Source organism: Parus major, chromosome 9 (genome assembly GCF_001522545.3).
Source record: "Parus major isolate Abel chromosome 9, Parus_major1.1, whole genome shotgun sequence".
In the NCBI taxonomy this organism is placed as follows: domain Eukaryota; kingdom Metazoa; phylum Chordata; class Aves; order Passeriformes; family Paridae; genus Parus; species Parus major.
In genome coordinates, this window is record NC_031778.1 from 22,113,145 (window position 1) to 22,128,979 (window position 15,835).

Below are 15,835 nucleotides of genomic sequence, written 5' to 3' on the forward strand. Positions count from 1 at the left end.
TTTCCTTGGTAGCACAGAAAATGCAGACACAGAGAGAGCAGTTGATTGCTTTTCACTGGGGAATAAAGTTGAGTTTTTCAAATTCCTTGGACTTGCTGGCTTCGTGAAAGATTTTTAGTGAGCTAATGTAGCTAACAGTGCTTTGATTCTCAGTTGAGTGGAAGCTACTAAAACAGTTGTCCTGCAGTTTTTGTAAAGAACAAAAGACTTAAATAATTGAGGTTTTATATATGTTAGGAGAAGTAGGAGTAGGAAAATATTCTGTCTTAATAACAGGCTTAACAAGAGAAGGCAATAAATCATTTCTAATTACCAGCCTTGTCGATGACATGTTTCCTCATTCTAATCTTTCAAATTGCCTCCTAAGCTGAGACTTCTTTGTAAATGAGATTTGCTTTTCTTCTTCTTCCGTTCTGGGGGATGTGTCACTCTGCAGGAGCACATGTGTGTGTCTGCTTGGATCACAGCAACATTTTACTGCAGAAGATGGAGGGCTTGCCACAGCCATCTGGAATATTGCTGGCTCCAGTGCTTCCAGGGGAAAAACATGGACAAAATGGATTTTCCTCTGCCTGGTCAGTCTACACGGTTCAGTGTTGATTACTTTTGTGTTGGTTTGAACTCTGCCATTCTGTTTCTGTATTTAAAAGCTGTTGAAGAGTTAAACCTCTGAGGATGGTGTAGGAAAAGCTAAGGTGGGTTTGCTGGAAGCTGCATCTCCTCCCATCGTTTTAGGGAAGTGGCTGGTACACAAAGCTAAATGAAGAAATAGCCATAATTTTATCTTCCTGAAAATTTAATCTTTTATTTTTATCTAACTTTTGAGGCTTGTGAATAATAATAAAATAATAGTATTTTATTATTATTCACAAGGGAGAGAGCTTGGGATGTCTGTCCTGCTCCTCCCAGAGTGTGCCCCACAACACTCACATTGTGATAAAAATGACAATAAAAGGTTAGAAACTCTCCATGGCTGAGCACAGCAGGACACTGTAGAGCTGAGAATTCCCAACCACAGGGGCACAGACTGGTTTGGGTTGGAGGGGACATTAAAGCCCATCCAGTGCCACCCCTGCCATGGCAGGGACACCTCCCACTGTCCCAGGCTGCTCCAAACCCTGTCCAACCTGGCCCTGGGCACTGCCAGGGATCCAGGGGCAGCCACAGCTGCTCTGGGAACCTGTGCCATGGCCTGTCCTCCCTCCCAGCCAGGAATTCCTTCCCCATATCCCATCCATCCCTGCCCTCCAGCAGTGGGAAGCCATTCCCTGTGTCCTGAACCTCCATCCCTTGTCAATTCTCTCTCTCCATCTTTCTTGTTGACCTTTTCAGGCCCTGCAAGGCCACTCTGAGCTCATCCCAAAGCTTCTCCTCTCCAGAGGAACAATCCCAGCTGTGCCAGCCTTTCCTGCTCCATCCCTGGGATCATCCTGGAGCCTCCTCTGGGCTGGCTCCAGCAGCTCCAGCTGCTCCCTGAGCTGGGGCCAGGGCTGGGGCAGCTCTGCAGATGAGGTCTCACCTGAGCACAGGGGCAGAATCCCCTTTTTCAGAAATCAGGTGATCTTAGGGTTTTGCTACTTGTCTACCTGCTGTGCTGTCATTTAAATAGAGCCTGTTGATCTAAAAAAAAAAAAGAGAAAACCCCAAAACACTTACAGCAAAGGAACGACATTTCTGAGTCACTCTGGTTTCTTAGGCCTTCTCTGAGGGCTGCAGATTATGTATTTATGCCCAGGAGTTTGCATAAAAGCAGCTTTGGTTTTAATTGTCTGCAATGTGATACCTTTACATTTCTCTGTGTTGTTTACTGCTAAATTGGCAGAAAGTTTGGCCCAGGAGTGTGGAGAATTACAACAACAAACAAAGCCTTGCTTTTTCAACCCTGTCCCCTGTGGGCTATCTCTTGCTGACATAAGTAGTCACTGTAAGGAAATAATAATATTTTTAAAATTTTCTTGGAGCTGTTTTAATTGCAGCAGGAGCAGCAGAGCGAGAGCAGCGAGGTGAGAGCTCTGTCCCTGCAGGGACACAGAGCTGGAGCTGTCCTGGTCCTCAGGAGCTCCATGAGTTGCTGTACAGCCATCAGAGAGGTGATGGCTTCTGTCTTTAATTGTGTGGGGTTGTTCCCCTGAGAGATCCGCATCCCCAGAGCCACTGGAGACCTGCTGTCCCAAAACAGAGCCCCAGGTGTGACTGCAGGAGGCTGCTGAGGGCAGTTTTGGTGCCTGGAGGTTGTTTTGGTGTTGGTTTGACTGCACTGCCAGCCCTGTGCTGAGCTCAGAGAGTCTGGAAAAGCCATAGCAGCTGCATCTGTCTGTGAGAGCTCAGCGTGTGGCTGCTCAGTCTGACTGGATGAGCTGTAAAGGCTCATTCCAACCCAAACCAAGGACTCTGTGGCTGCTGTTCTTTTAAAAGGTGATCTTTTGGGTTAGTGCAGTGCAGCTCTGGGGGGCTGCTGGAGGGGATTGGTGCTGGTCCCTGTTCCTGGGCAGGAGACTGGCACTGCTGGCTCTGCAGGAGCTGTCCCCAACCCTCCCAGCTCTGGGGGCCCTTCCTGTGCCCAGCCTTAGGGGAGGGAAAAGTAGAGAGTGGAAAATTAGAATGTCATGCAGGATAATTGGTCCTGAACGTGATTTAATTCCAATTTTGTTTTTCCTTTCCTTAATTAAGAGTTTTAGGTAGAACATGATGAAGGTAAGCAAATAACAATACCTTGTGCCTTGCAGGTGGTATAGGGAATATACTTTACAAACTGTGAAATTAAGGTAAAATGCAGATTGATCTATTTATTTCTGTGCAATAAATTGAGTCTATGGTGCAGTGGTTTAATATATATTAAAACCAGAGATTTGGGAGTTTTATTGATTGCAATTTATGTTTTTAAATCAGAAATGGGATCAAGTTTCTGGGTGAAAAAAATGGTGTTGAGAGGGTTTTAATAAGGAGATTTAAAGAAGCTTGAGGTACGAGGGAAAAGCTGAGAACCATCCCATATGTTGTGTTAGAGTAATCAGAAATATTTCAGTGAAAGTTTTGCAAAGCTTTTTAAAAAACTCTTTGCTTTTCATATTTAAGAGAACTACTGTACACATCTTCTGCTGTGTGTTCACACAACTGCCTTAATGCAGCTCCTAATGGTGTTGAAAGAAATTGCAGCAACATTTCTGAAGTGTTTTGTCATTGATGTGCTAAAAGCCCCCAGCCATTACACCCCATTATCATCTGTTGAAGCATTTGCCATTTTCCTCCCAAACAAATGGGATTAAATATCTTTCAACAGGCTTGTGTGGCAGATAAACCCCACAGTGTGGGTGGGCAGGGACAGTGTGGTAGGAAACAGGTGGTGAAAATCAGTGGCCATGACAAAATTAGTGGCAAAAACTTGGGGATGAGGGAATTTTGTTGGAATTTCTGTGTCAGGACAGCGCAAAACATTTTCCCACCTCGAGAAATCTTGGGGCAAACAATGCTGAAAGGAAATTCTCCAGGTTTTTGTCTGGAGTCAGACACTCTTTCCCCTTGTGAACACACACCCAACTCCATGAAACATCATGAAACATCATCCAACATCATGAAAATGGATGTACATCAGTGGAGAGGAATACATCTCACTCCACAAACTCTCCTGTCTGAGCAGCTGGAGTTTCCCTGGGTTATCTCCTTCCCTGGGCACAGGCTCAGGAAGGAGAACAATTTGTATGCTCCTGTCTGGACCTGTGGAGCTCCAGGCAAAACGCCTCGGGGGCTCCCCTGGGGCTGAGCTGCTCCATGTGCTGCCCAAATGGCCCATAAATTATTTGTTCACCTGTTTTGAATATTTACAGCTTCAGCAAAAGAAACCCTGCATAAAACTGATGACACTGGATTATTTCCTATACCCCAATTGCCTCGTTCTTTTGATTTTTCTCAACATTTTGAATTTAAATTGTCTTTGCTGTAAGTTAAAAGTTGTCTCAGTGTGGGAACATGAGAAAAAAACATTCTGGCAGAAATTTGTCAGTAGAATTCTCACTAAAAGGGTAATCAGAGCACAATTCGAGAAATTAAAATTGGGTTTGAGGGGAGGATTTTCTTCCTTCTTTAATCAGGGCAAGTTATGTTGGAGGACTTGCAAATATAAAACCAAATTAAGCAAATCACAGGAGTAAGAAAGTGCAGTGCAAAATTGCTGTCAGCACAAAACACAAGTTACTCACATAAATCTTTAGGATTCCTTAAAAATTGTAATGAGAAAATAATAATCAACTAAAGTATCAGCTTGATATTGCACCAAATATACGGGGATTTTTTTGTTTCAAATGGCATTTAGTACTGATCAGAAAAACAGATAAAACTCGATGTAATAACTAGATCCATTCTGTTTAGTGTCTTGGAATCTTGCATTAAGCAGAACAGTTCCACCACAAATGGTATTTTAACTCTGGCTATTTCACATTTTAATTGAAGTCTAAATTTTCTAATGAAGTTTTCATTATAGGGAGTTCACTGAAGTGCATTTCCAGTATGGGAATTGCAGCATCCTGGGGGTGCCAGCTCAATGGAGAATGATAAAATTAATGTCAACATCCTTGGTTTATTACCATCAGGATGGAGGAAGTTTCAGAAATAAAAGAGGTTTCATAACCTGGCCTAAATAATACAGTAATTATATGGGAAAATGAGAGTGGGAGGTTCCTCCAGAGTGATTTTTCTGGCCTTTTGGGTAGAACTGGGTAAAGGAGATCTGGTACCAAAGGGGTGCAAGGTGACAAGTCTGGCCTTTGGAACAGAGGACACAAAGGATGTGAGATCACTGACCTGTCAACTACATCATGCAATTAGCTGTGTTATTTATCCAATCTGAGAAGGGGCTGAGTTATTTATCCAAACTCATCCCAAAGACTTCATCTTGAGTATTGTGTTGAGATCAGGATTTTTTTCAGTTGTTTCCAAGTGTGTTTCACTTATAACTGAGTTTGTTAAAGTTAATAGAAAACTTTGCCCTCACAGGTGTCTCTTTAATCATCCAGATACCTGGTTGGAGAATTCAGGTAAAAGACAATTTAAAAGTGTCCATGGTCTGGAGGGAGACAAGCTGTTCTTTGCTTTTAATGCCTTGGCTTTGTGTCTGCCCTTTTCTGAATTTTCTGCTGCCTGTTATGCTTTTAATGGGTATAAAGTTGTCTCTCTCAGACACAAATTTCCTCAGCTAGATGGTGTTGCCTGCTCACCACCACACCATTTCTACTGATCTCTCCTTCAGGGGAGTAAAGGAAACACCATTTGAAATTGTATTTGAACTCAGACTTTAAAATAGAGCTCAGGAAAAGCAAGGACTCTTGTCTGAGAAAAGAGTTGATTTAATCAGAGAGCAAAAAAGATTCACCCTTGTTACCTTTCCCTCTTTTCTTTCATCTCTGTTTAAGTTGGTATTATTACTGTGGAAGACAAGGTTCTGTAATCTCCATTTTTCTCCTGGGGAGAACACAGTGAGAGCTTTCAAGAATTTGAAATGTGTTGTTGCGAGGGATTTTAGCATCCAGTGCCAAATGCGAGGTGCTGGCTTGGAGCTGAAGTGGTTCCTTCTACAAACACTTGAAATGTTTGACAGAGCAAAGTGTGATGGTTTTGTCACAGCCACAGGTGACATGTCAGGTGTGTAGTGCTGGTGCATGGCCTTGTGTACTCGCTTTCTGGTGCAAATCAATTCTAAACTCGTTAAGAGCTGATAATTCCTCCTGAAATAGCTGAAGATGATCTCTTGTGCTGTGTGGTGTGTTGGAGACACTCACAACTTCCCAGGGTGAGACTGGCAGTGTCACCTGGGTGAAGACTTTGGGGGAGAAAGCCACAGATTTTTGAAGCTGTAGAAACATGGAAATGCAAACAGTGATGAAACCAATTGTGTTTTATGTAAATATTGATCATTCTGGTTCAATACTCAGAGCTTTGCATGTAAACTTCATCCACACCCACCTGTGTGGAGTTACAGACCCCTGAGGAGTGTCTTGTGTTGCCTCTGCCCAGATTCACCTTTGGGGTAAATTTGCTCTTTTGCATCTCGGTGTGACCACAGACTCTCAAACACGGTGATTTCATTATTATCATTAGCCTAATGAAGCACAGCTTCAAATCACTCTTTTTGTGAGAGAGAACTTTCACTCCCAGTGGCACTGACCTCTCCTTCCTAACCAAATTACCCTGGGTTAAACTTCATCTCTACATCCACACAATTAATTCCAGCAGGCTGCTGCAAAAGTCATTGTCTTACAGCAGAGCAACCTATATCAAATGCAGCTCCACTGTATTTATTAAATCTTGCTCTTTTCTGCAGCAGTACCAGCTCTATCAGCCCCTTTCCTTTGGGTTTCTCTGCCTAAAACTTCCCAGACTTGCAAAGCACAGGCAGAGGAAGTGCTCCCTAATTGGGTGTGTGGTAAATGGAGAAAAGTCTCATTAAAATTGAGGAGTTATTTGTGGATGTTGCTGAAGAAAAAAAACCTTTGTAGCTGGAGTTCACTGCCTTATTTTAATGGAGTTCATCCTTATTTTAATTTATGTGTGGCTTGGACCTAAATACAAAGGACAGTCTGGGTCATGTCTGTGGAAACTTGGTGGCAGCTGTTGCTGTTTAATCAAGGCAGAAGATGCACTAACAACTAAGGTACATATATACAGATATTTTACTGTGGCAGAGAACTGGTTACAAGATCCAGAATTCCACAAGGGAATGCATAGATTTTTTTTGTTTCGTTTATTTATTAATTTTGAGGAAAAATTGTTGCTCAGAGAAGCTGTGGCTGTCCCTGGACCACTGGAAATGTCCAAGGCCAAGTTAGATGGGGCTTGGAACATCCTGGGATAGTGGAAGTGTCCCTGCCCATGGCAGGGGATTGGAACTGGATGATCTTGAAGGTTCCTTCAAACCCAAACCGTTCTGTAATTCTATGATATTGGTAATTTCAAGCTAATTTTTAATTATTAAAGTATCACAGGCATCCAGACTGAATTTATGACAACTTCTTGGCACATGTGTGTGTTGCAGCACAAAGAGGCTGACTTGGGAATAATTGCAGAACTTTTTCAGTTATTCTGTGACCTCAGAGTTTGAGTGTAAATACTTTCCTATCCAAAGGATGAAGGTCAAATATGAATAAAGGTTAAAAAAAGACCTCAGAGAGGTTTAAGAAAACCCCCAATCCCCCTGGAAAACCACAAAGGTAAATCAGAGGATGAGAGAGGAGATAATGGGAGAATAACTCTGAATCATCTGCAAACTTTTCTATTCTAATGGGTTTAGATTTCTTTACCTTTCTCTGAGGGTCACTTTTTGTTTTTGTTGGTTTTTGGTTGGTTTCATTGTTATTGGGTTGATTTGGGGCTTTTTTTGTTTCCTTGTGGTTTTCCTCACTGTTTTCTTATTTCCCCAATGGAATGCATTGACTTGGTAGGAAATGTTGCACTAATATCTGGATATATTCCACAGTAAAATAAATACCAAAATAAAGAATTTAGCTCATTTTGCTACTGAAACTAATCCATGTAATATTCTATATAGTTATTTTACCAGTCAAATAGAGACCCCCATTAGCAAAAATATGCCAATTAAATATATCTGAAAGGAAGAAAACTTCACTAGACTTAATCTTTGCTTATATTTGTAAATTAAATTTCCATAACCAGTAGTGATATATGTTGACTATTGAGCTGGTTCTGTTATCATTGCATTAAGAAATTCCTTGGATCAGGACCTTATTAAAAGACCTATTAGAGCATCCATCAATAAATGCTACAATTGCAGCTGTTTGTGGTGGTGATGGTTCTGCATCATTCCTCATTGTTTTATTACCATATATTTGTTTTTCACAGGAGAAATAAGAAATACTTCTCAGGGAAGTCGCTCCTGTAGTGTTGAGATTTGTTCTTTCTCTTTTCACCACCTACCTTGGGTCTAAAAGATGGAAATATATTCATCTGGTGTATCTGTGCACAGCTCCAGAGATTTTAAGAGTATCTCATCTAAAAAAAATTTATGAGAGAGAAAACTCCTTTTGTTTGCATTGTTTAAGGCCAGAAGAGAGTCTGTAGCCTGACCTTCTGTAAATGTCAAACCTTAAGAGCTCCTGAATTGTTCTTTGCTTCTAATAGAAAACAGGCAGCCCTCCCTGTGACTGCCAGAATTGTTATTGCTTCTGAAGGCTTGTCCATCCAAGAGTTCATTAACTTGTTTGTATTCACTTCCAGGCTAATTTGCCATCTTCAGCCTTGAATTTTTCTATTGAACAGGAGAATTGTTCTCAAAATTCCTGCAGTGTTCTATGCAGATGCCATTGCAGAGACAGTGGAAGTCTGTGAATCATAAAATCATGGAATGGTTTGGGTTGGAAGGGGCCTTCAAGATCATCCAGTGCCACCCCCTGCCACGGAAGGGACACCTTCCACTGTCCCAGGACTGCTCAGAGCCCTGTCCTTGGGCACTGCCAGGGATCCAGGGGCAGCCACAGCTGCTCTGGGCACCTGTGCCAAGGCCTCCCCACCTTCATGGGGGAAATATCTCCCTAACATCCCATCCAAACCTCCTTTCTCTCCGTTTGAATCCATTTCCCCTTGTCCTGTCACTCCATACCCTGGTGAAAAGTCCCACTCCACCCTCCCTCCATCTCTGGAAGGTTTTGAAGGGGTGGATTATCACACACCACAACCCTTCGGGCACCTCGAACACGACATGCACAGTTCCCGCGCGTTAAACCATCCCGTTATTCTGACAAATGCAATTTGTGATCACACAGGCCAGAACATAGAGAGAGTCGATAGCTGAACATAATTAATCCTTCAGATAACTTTTGACAAGTAGATTAAAAAATTTGCAGCCTGATTCTGCATTATGTCCTTTCATTTATTCATGGCTGTAACCACGGCGGCACCTGTGGCGCGAGCGCTGCCCGCTGAGGACACAGCGTATGTTGTGCCACCTGTGCCATCCACTGCCTTCCCAAACCAGCAATGGGCTGCAGTCCTGACTCCAGCAGCACTTCCTAGCTCTGAGAGCAGGCCTTGCAGCTGAAAGGTGGAGTAGCAGAGAGAAGAGAATTGAAAAGGAGCTGGGTGAATTGCTCTTTCCCAGGGCAGTGGTGAAATCCTCAGGAATATTCAGCCAGTCACCGATTTAACCACCCACAAGGCACCGTTCAGTAACACAAGCTGACAAGCAGGACGTTTCTAGAAGCTCACTGCACATCTCAGATCGCTTCTGAGATAATTAAGCTCTCAGACCTCTCTCTGCTCTTACTCTGGGCCCACAGATTCAGAATCGATTTGACTTTCAGCAGTTCTGTACCAGGTACAATTACACTTTCGTTCTCTGCAAACAAAAGAAATCCCCAAAATATTTAATGTTTCTTCTTTTGATTTTTAATATTTTTTTTTTGGAATTGGAATCCAACTGGTTCATGTGACAACAAAAGAAGGGGTCTTGAAATCCACCACATGAATCTGTGACACCCAAGGGGTAGAACAGGAAGTTAAATATGACTGGTGTTCTATGTTTTCCAGAGCTTCAACATAAAAGATGAGTTTCCAAGGAGGAATATTGCTGATATACAATCCAACTCATGCATTTATTATTTTTTGATACACACAGAGCCCTTCATTGAGAGCATCATCTAAAGGTTTATAGCAGGTGTGAATTATAAGCTTGACTGCTGTGTTATAGGAGATACTGAGAGCAGGAATTTAGGGAAGGCAAAAAAAAGGGAAAAGAGCCAGCACTGTTGCTGCTCAGGTGTGGGCAAATCCTTTCCTGGTAGGAGCAGGGTGGGCTCTGTGCTGTTCCACTTGTGATGGAAGATCTGGGAGAGAAACAAGAATTTGGGGTCACGGAGATCCTCTGGTCTGAGCCACCTCAGTCATGGGTAAGGTAAGAGTGGAGGCACGTGTGGCTCTGGAGCAGGGGGGAAGAAAAGGGGAATAACTCCAGGGAATGTTTCCAAGCTTTAAAGCTCAGATTCTCTTGGACATAATCTTGGTTTAGCAGAAATGAGGGGAAAGTTGATGTGATGGGGAATTCTCTCTTTGCAAGCACTAAAAGATTCAAATTGGGTGAGTGTGGGTTTTTTTGGAAAGAGCTGATCAACCAAAAAGGAAAATAATAGACAGCTTTTTAAAAGAATTCGAAGTTTCTTGCAGGTTAATTCTGATTTATGGAAAAGGCAGTCACTTTTGAGAATGTTTCCTTATATTGGCCTCTTCACCAGATGAAGAAAACATTAATGACGGTTTTGATTTATGACCACTCTGACTCAAAACTGTGTTAGAACATTTTGTCTTCCTGAAATCTTACAAAGAATCAAGAATTTTTATATCAAGAGTTATTTTCACTTCTTAAATTACTGTAGTTTGTATGCAAGACCAAATATATCACTGGTTTAGTTAACATTGTCTTTTTTTTGTTGTTGTTGAAGGTAACCAATTTCCAGTCTCTAGGGACAAAACATAATCACACTGAAACTCCGAAAATGTGGATTCATAATAACAGGTTCTAGATGAACTTGTTAAAAGGGTGCTGGGTATGGTGTTATCACTGTTCCAGATCTGTGGCTTTTTCAGCACCAGGAAGAGAAAATGCCTCATATTTTTGTCTGCCTTTTTTCCTTATATAATTATTTTGCTGTGAAGACCCAGAATTTAATGCATCTAATAGAAAAACCAGTCAGCCTGTAATGCTTTGCTTTTCTGGTCAAATGGATTTTCATCGAGCACAAACTTTGAAATCAAATACTGTATTTCCTTAGGAAAATCTGAATAGCTAACAAGCATAAGAGAGCATTTAGATGATTATTTGGAGTTGTATTTACCAGAAAGAAAGATGATTCCCTTTTAATATTATGACAGGGAGAGGACCAAAGGTCTGAACACAGACTCCACAAACAGAGGCCCCATCAATGCCTGCAACACAAATGCTGGAAGGGACAATCTGTTTTAGTTATGCTTTTGAGCACACTTTAAATGTAATTTTAGTGCACAATAAAAATGAGTGCTCTGTTTTCCAAATGCATCTGCTGAGCTTGAGTTTCCATACCAGATGGCTTTATATTATGTTAAAGCCCCACATACAGTATGCTAGTGCTCACTAGAGCTGCTGAAAGTGACCTTGCATTTTTTTTCTGCATGAGCAAAAGATACAACATTTATTAATTTTGACATGCAAAAATGTTGCTCTTTCCAGCTTGTTGTCATATTCTGCTTTACCTGGGTTTAGGGTTTGGTTGTTTTTCCTGGTCAGAGGCGTGTGGTGTTTCTAATTTAAAGATGGATTCAGATAGAAGCAATGCCCAAATTGCACATAAATCTTGTTCGACACACGCGGTGTTTATGTTACTAAATACCAGGCATAAATCACATCTGGGCTATTGAATTTTGGGACTTTTTTTTGAGTTTGCAGCTGGCAGATGTCCAGGCTTTATCCTTCATTCATCCCTGAGCCTGCTCTGCCCTCTCCCTGTGTCACTGAGTCCAGGGATGCTCTGACCCAAGGCGCGACATGGGACCGGCACGGTGATGCCTTTGGCTGGGAATCAGCTGCTGTCCCTGCAGCTCTGGGGGCTCCACCTCGGGGGTTTTCATCTGCCAAGGCTCTGTGGAGAGAGCAGTGCCTAAAATTAGACTGTGAGTAACGCCTGGGCCCCACCTCAGCAGTGAAACCTCGGTGAGAAATGAAATGTCACCGTGTCACTGACATTTGCACCTCTCCCTCCGCAGAAACTCCGTGTCCTGCAGAGCTGGGGCTGTGCAAAGTGTGTGAAACCCTCCCTTCCCCATTGCTCTTCCTGCTGTCTGCTTCAAAATGGCAAGTGACTGTTCCAGCTGTGAGTGGCTAATTATATATTGAATTTCATCTCCCTGTCCTCGGCTCGGTCCTTTTTCCAGAGCAGGGTGAAGTTTTAACCATGCTAACCTGCTGAGGGTAAGGGGTGCCTGGCAATGGGAATGTGGAGCTGGATGTCTCTGCATCCCTGTGTGGCTGCCAGGTGCTGATAACAATTCATTTTACCTGACCTTTAGGCAGCAAATATGCCAGGCAGGAAAGAAATCCTCTTCTGGCTGGTTTCTCTTTGATCCTTGTATTACTGAGACCATATTTCCCACTTGCAGATCACCTATTTCTTGGTGTTTGTGTTAATTTGCACTTCATTTGCCTGGCTGTTTATTAACCTGAAATTTGGTGTGGTTTCCATCCTCTTTCTCTCTGTTGTCAGTAATTGTCTGTGTTCTTCCTCACAGCATTTCTTCAAGGTGGAAGAAATGTATATTTTTACTGAGGCATGAGAGGTGAAAGAGCCTCCCTTGCCACCAGGAACACACTGGAAAGGAAATACCCAAATTCTAGGATAGTTTCCTAACACTGAATTAACTATTTTCCTTCTTGCAGCAGGCTATTGTTTTAAATCTGAATATAATGTATATAAACTATGTCCACTTTTATATTATTTAAATATTTATTATTAAATATTTATTTAAATATTTGTTGTGGCCCAAAACTTGCTCCAGCTCTCCTGCAGCCTCTTTAGGTCCTGGAAGGGGCTCTGGGCTCTCCAAGGAGCTCTCCCTTCTCCAGGTGAGCACCCCCAGCTCTCCAGCCTGGCTCCAGCCCTGGGAGCAGCTCTGTGGTTTCATCTGGACTGGTTCCAGCAGCTCCACATCCTCCTGCTGGGAGCCCAGAGCTGGACACAGGATCCCTGTGGGAAGAGATTGCTGCTGCCTGGGCAGTGGCAGCGAGGCAGGAGCGATGGATGGTGCTGCAGGGATGAGCTCTCTCCCAGCAGTGAGCGATTCCTGGCAGCTGCAGAGGAATTTAGTGGCAGCAGCCTCGGTCCCCTGGAGGACCAGAGCCACCAACAGAGCTGTGACTGTGTGTTCTGAGAGTGGCAGCTCTCAGAAATGACTGTGCTGGGCTCTCTGTGACCAAGTGGGATCTGCAGAAGGGTTTTTCTCTGGGAAATGGGTAGGAACTGCTCCTCTTTTATGCTTATTCCAGTAGACAGATGAGTAAGAGGAAAAGGGGCACAATTTTGGTCTTAGCTGATGTTCATCTCTATGTGCTCCTTGCATCCTTAAATGAGCTGCTTGTGGAAGTATTAATCTCTGTATGCAGAAGATTCCTGTTGCAAACCATTTGGGGATTTTGTGCTGGTCCAAAATCAGTTTAATTTATTCCACCAATTTTTTCATGTATGACCTAGAAAAAAAAATAATAATATCAGACATTATTTTTGACTTCTTTGTATGTTCTGATGTTATTGAATTACTATGTTTTACCACAATTTGCCAGTAATTTATGAAATATTCTGTATGATTGAATACGATTTCTGCGCATGACCGTGAAACGCAAAAAGTCATCTTATTATCAGTGTGTTCCTATTAATATTGATGTGATAACACATTGTTGCATCAATTGTAATAAATGGCTCAGATAAGGAGAGCAAACAGAAAATGTTCCCAGCAAAGTTATTCAGACCTGACGTGCAGAGCAGCTCTGGCAAAGTCAAGCAAGGAGACTTTGCAATGGCATTTTACTGAATAACTAAAATTTTATTGACTTATGTTCCACATGACGGAGCATTAAGCAGTCCCCCACACCCTAATTCCTTTCTTGATGGCAGCAGGAATGACCTGCAATTCCCATCAAATTATGTTTCCTTGTGGTTTTTAGACTTTATGTTGTTTTTTTGTTTTGTTTTTACTACTTTTTTCACCCTCCTGAAGCCTATCTCCAGAGTTAAGGATTTTATTTAGAAAAGTTTTAAAAAGTTCCTTTAATGTGTTTTGAGACACACAACTTTTCCCAAGATTTGCCTGTATTTCACTCTTTGGAAATGCACATTGTTTTATTTAACACTTCATACTGATAATAAAAGGAGTATTACTTATCTGTGGGCATCTTTCACTACAGAGCAGATATTGGAAAGTCTGGATTCATTTCCCCAAAACACAAATATGGCAATGCTGGGTCATTTGACTGCACCAGCACTTGGAAAAGAAAACTGCTGATGTGAGGGCTCAGGACTTGTATTTTAATGGAGTGGTTTTGATGTTCCTTTATGATCCTTCTGCCACAGCAGCATAACACAAACCCAGTCTGGTACTCAGGTACACACAGGGCACTGCAGACAGATTCTTATGGTTTTAAGCTCAGGTTGTTCTCAAGAAATCCTGGAAATTGCAGGAAAAGTGAGGATAAAACATCAGTGTCCTGAGCAAACGGTGGTTTTCCTGCTAGTGCCTTCATTTAAAAGGAAATATTTGATTTTGCCAGCAGTTGTATGTGCTCAGGTGCCCTACTCTGATAGTCCATATGAAAACACAGCAGGGATTTAGGCCTGCCATCTCTCCCTCTGCCTAGGTGAGGGGAACACGCAATCTGAGGGGTTGTTTGGGTGTGGAAAGTGTCTCAGTGATGTTTTTTTCCCCCAGAGAGGTGAACAGAGAGGATTCCCCTCTGGTGCCACTGCTCCTGGAATGGGACGAGACACAGACCTGTCCTGGGCCACCACACCCATGGCTACTGTGTTCCACTGGATTTATTCCTCCTGAGCATTTCCCAAAGCTGTCATCTTGACTTTTCTGGCATGAAACTCGGTAAGTTCAGCCTAGCAAGGTAAAAACTCTTGATTGTGATGTTGGTAGAAGTTTGCAAAATTAAGGAGAACGTGTCTTTGCTTCTACCTGATTCTTTCCTTATCTATCAGAATTCCTGCAGAATGTCTCAAAGCCTGGGATTTGATAATATTTGATAAGAATAAGTGGCACAGCCATGTTTCACCTGCCAGGTTCCTCCAAAAATGAGCTGCAAGATAATAATGATGAACTTCTGTACTGTAATGTCAGCCTAGGGCCCTGTCAGGCATCGGCCTTCTGAGCCTCTGTGGAGCTTGGCCTCTCTTTTGGGCTTCTGGGTTTGTATCCATGCTTTAATCCTCTGGTATCTTTGGAAATTCAGTGCTTTATCTTCATTTTTGCATCCCTGGCTGCTGTAAAAATGACATCTCTCACTAGAACACAGACCCTAAGGAAACCAGATGTGCTTATGGGGCTCAGGTGCTCAACCAAAGGAGTCACAATCCTGTTCAAATTGTCAGATTTCCCAGTTTTTTGAGTAGCCATGCTTTTCATTTGGACTGTGGTGTTTTTGAAGGGCATTTTCAAGAGGCAGCATGTGCTCCTGGAGACAAAATTCACTTCAGCTGTTCTTGTATCACAACATGCAACTGCAAATGGCCAAAATTCTGTTCCAGCTGGTCCCCTGCAAACACCTTGGCCTCCACACATCCCCCCTGGTGCCCGAGGCCTTGCCAAAGACATTTTCCATGCACAGAATGTACACAGAAATATTTGTAACCTGCATGTGTGCTGTGAAAACCAGATGCAGGTCCAGTAAAAGATGCAACTTTTGATCCTTTACTGGATGAATTCCATGTTTTGAAGTGTTTGAAGTGGGGAAGACCACAGCAGGCCTTTCATCTTTCCTGTTGGTTGATCTCTGTAATGTCATGGTAAGGGGAGCTGTGTGGCAAGAGAAAATGTAGCGCTGAAAAGATTTTCCTATTCCTTGTCCTTGTTTGTAATTTGTTAATTTATATTAATTTCCTTTCAGGATAATCTGTTACCTTTTAATGATATTTTTCCCTTGTAATCTTGCTAGTTTGATTTAAAGGAGTGATTTAGCAATCAAGGGCGAGACAGTCTGATGAATAATCGTGAAAATATCTGATGTCTTGAGAAAGTCTAAACTCCTTAGGCAACATTTTCAGCTGACCTCTAAAAAACACTTTGCAGGTGTAAGTATCTGAATATGAAAAGA

General features: G+C 42.4%; 1 long non-coding RNA gene across 1 annotated transcript in view; it reads left to right on the forward strand.

Annotated features, from left to right (window-relative positions):
- The first annotated feature begins 328 nt into the window (after window positions 1-328).
- LOC107209050 overlaps window positions 329-15,835 on the forward strand; it is a 49,316-nt gene continuing 33,809 nt past the window's right edge. The window contains exons 1-2 of the long non-coding RNA XR_004498772.1: window positions 329-575; window positions 14,449-14,613. This is a non-coding gene — a long non-coding RNA (uncharacterized LOC107209050). The remainder of the gene's footprint in view (window positions 576-14,448; window positions 14,614-15,835) is intronic.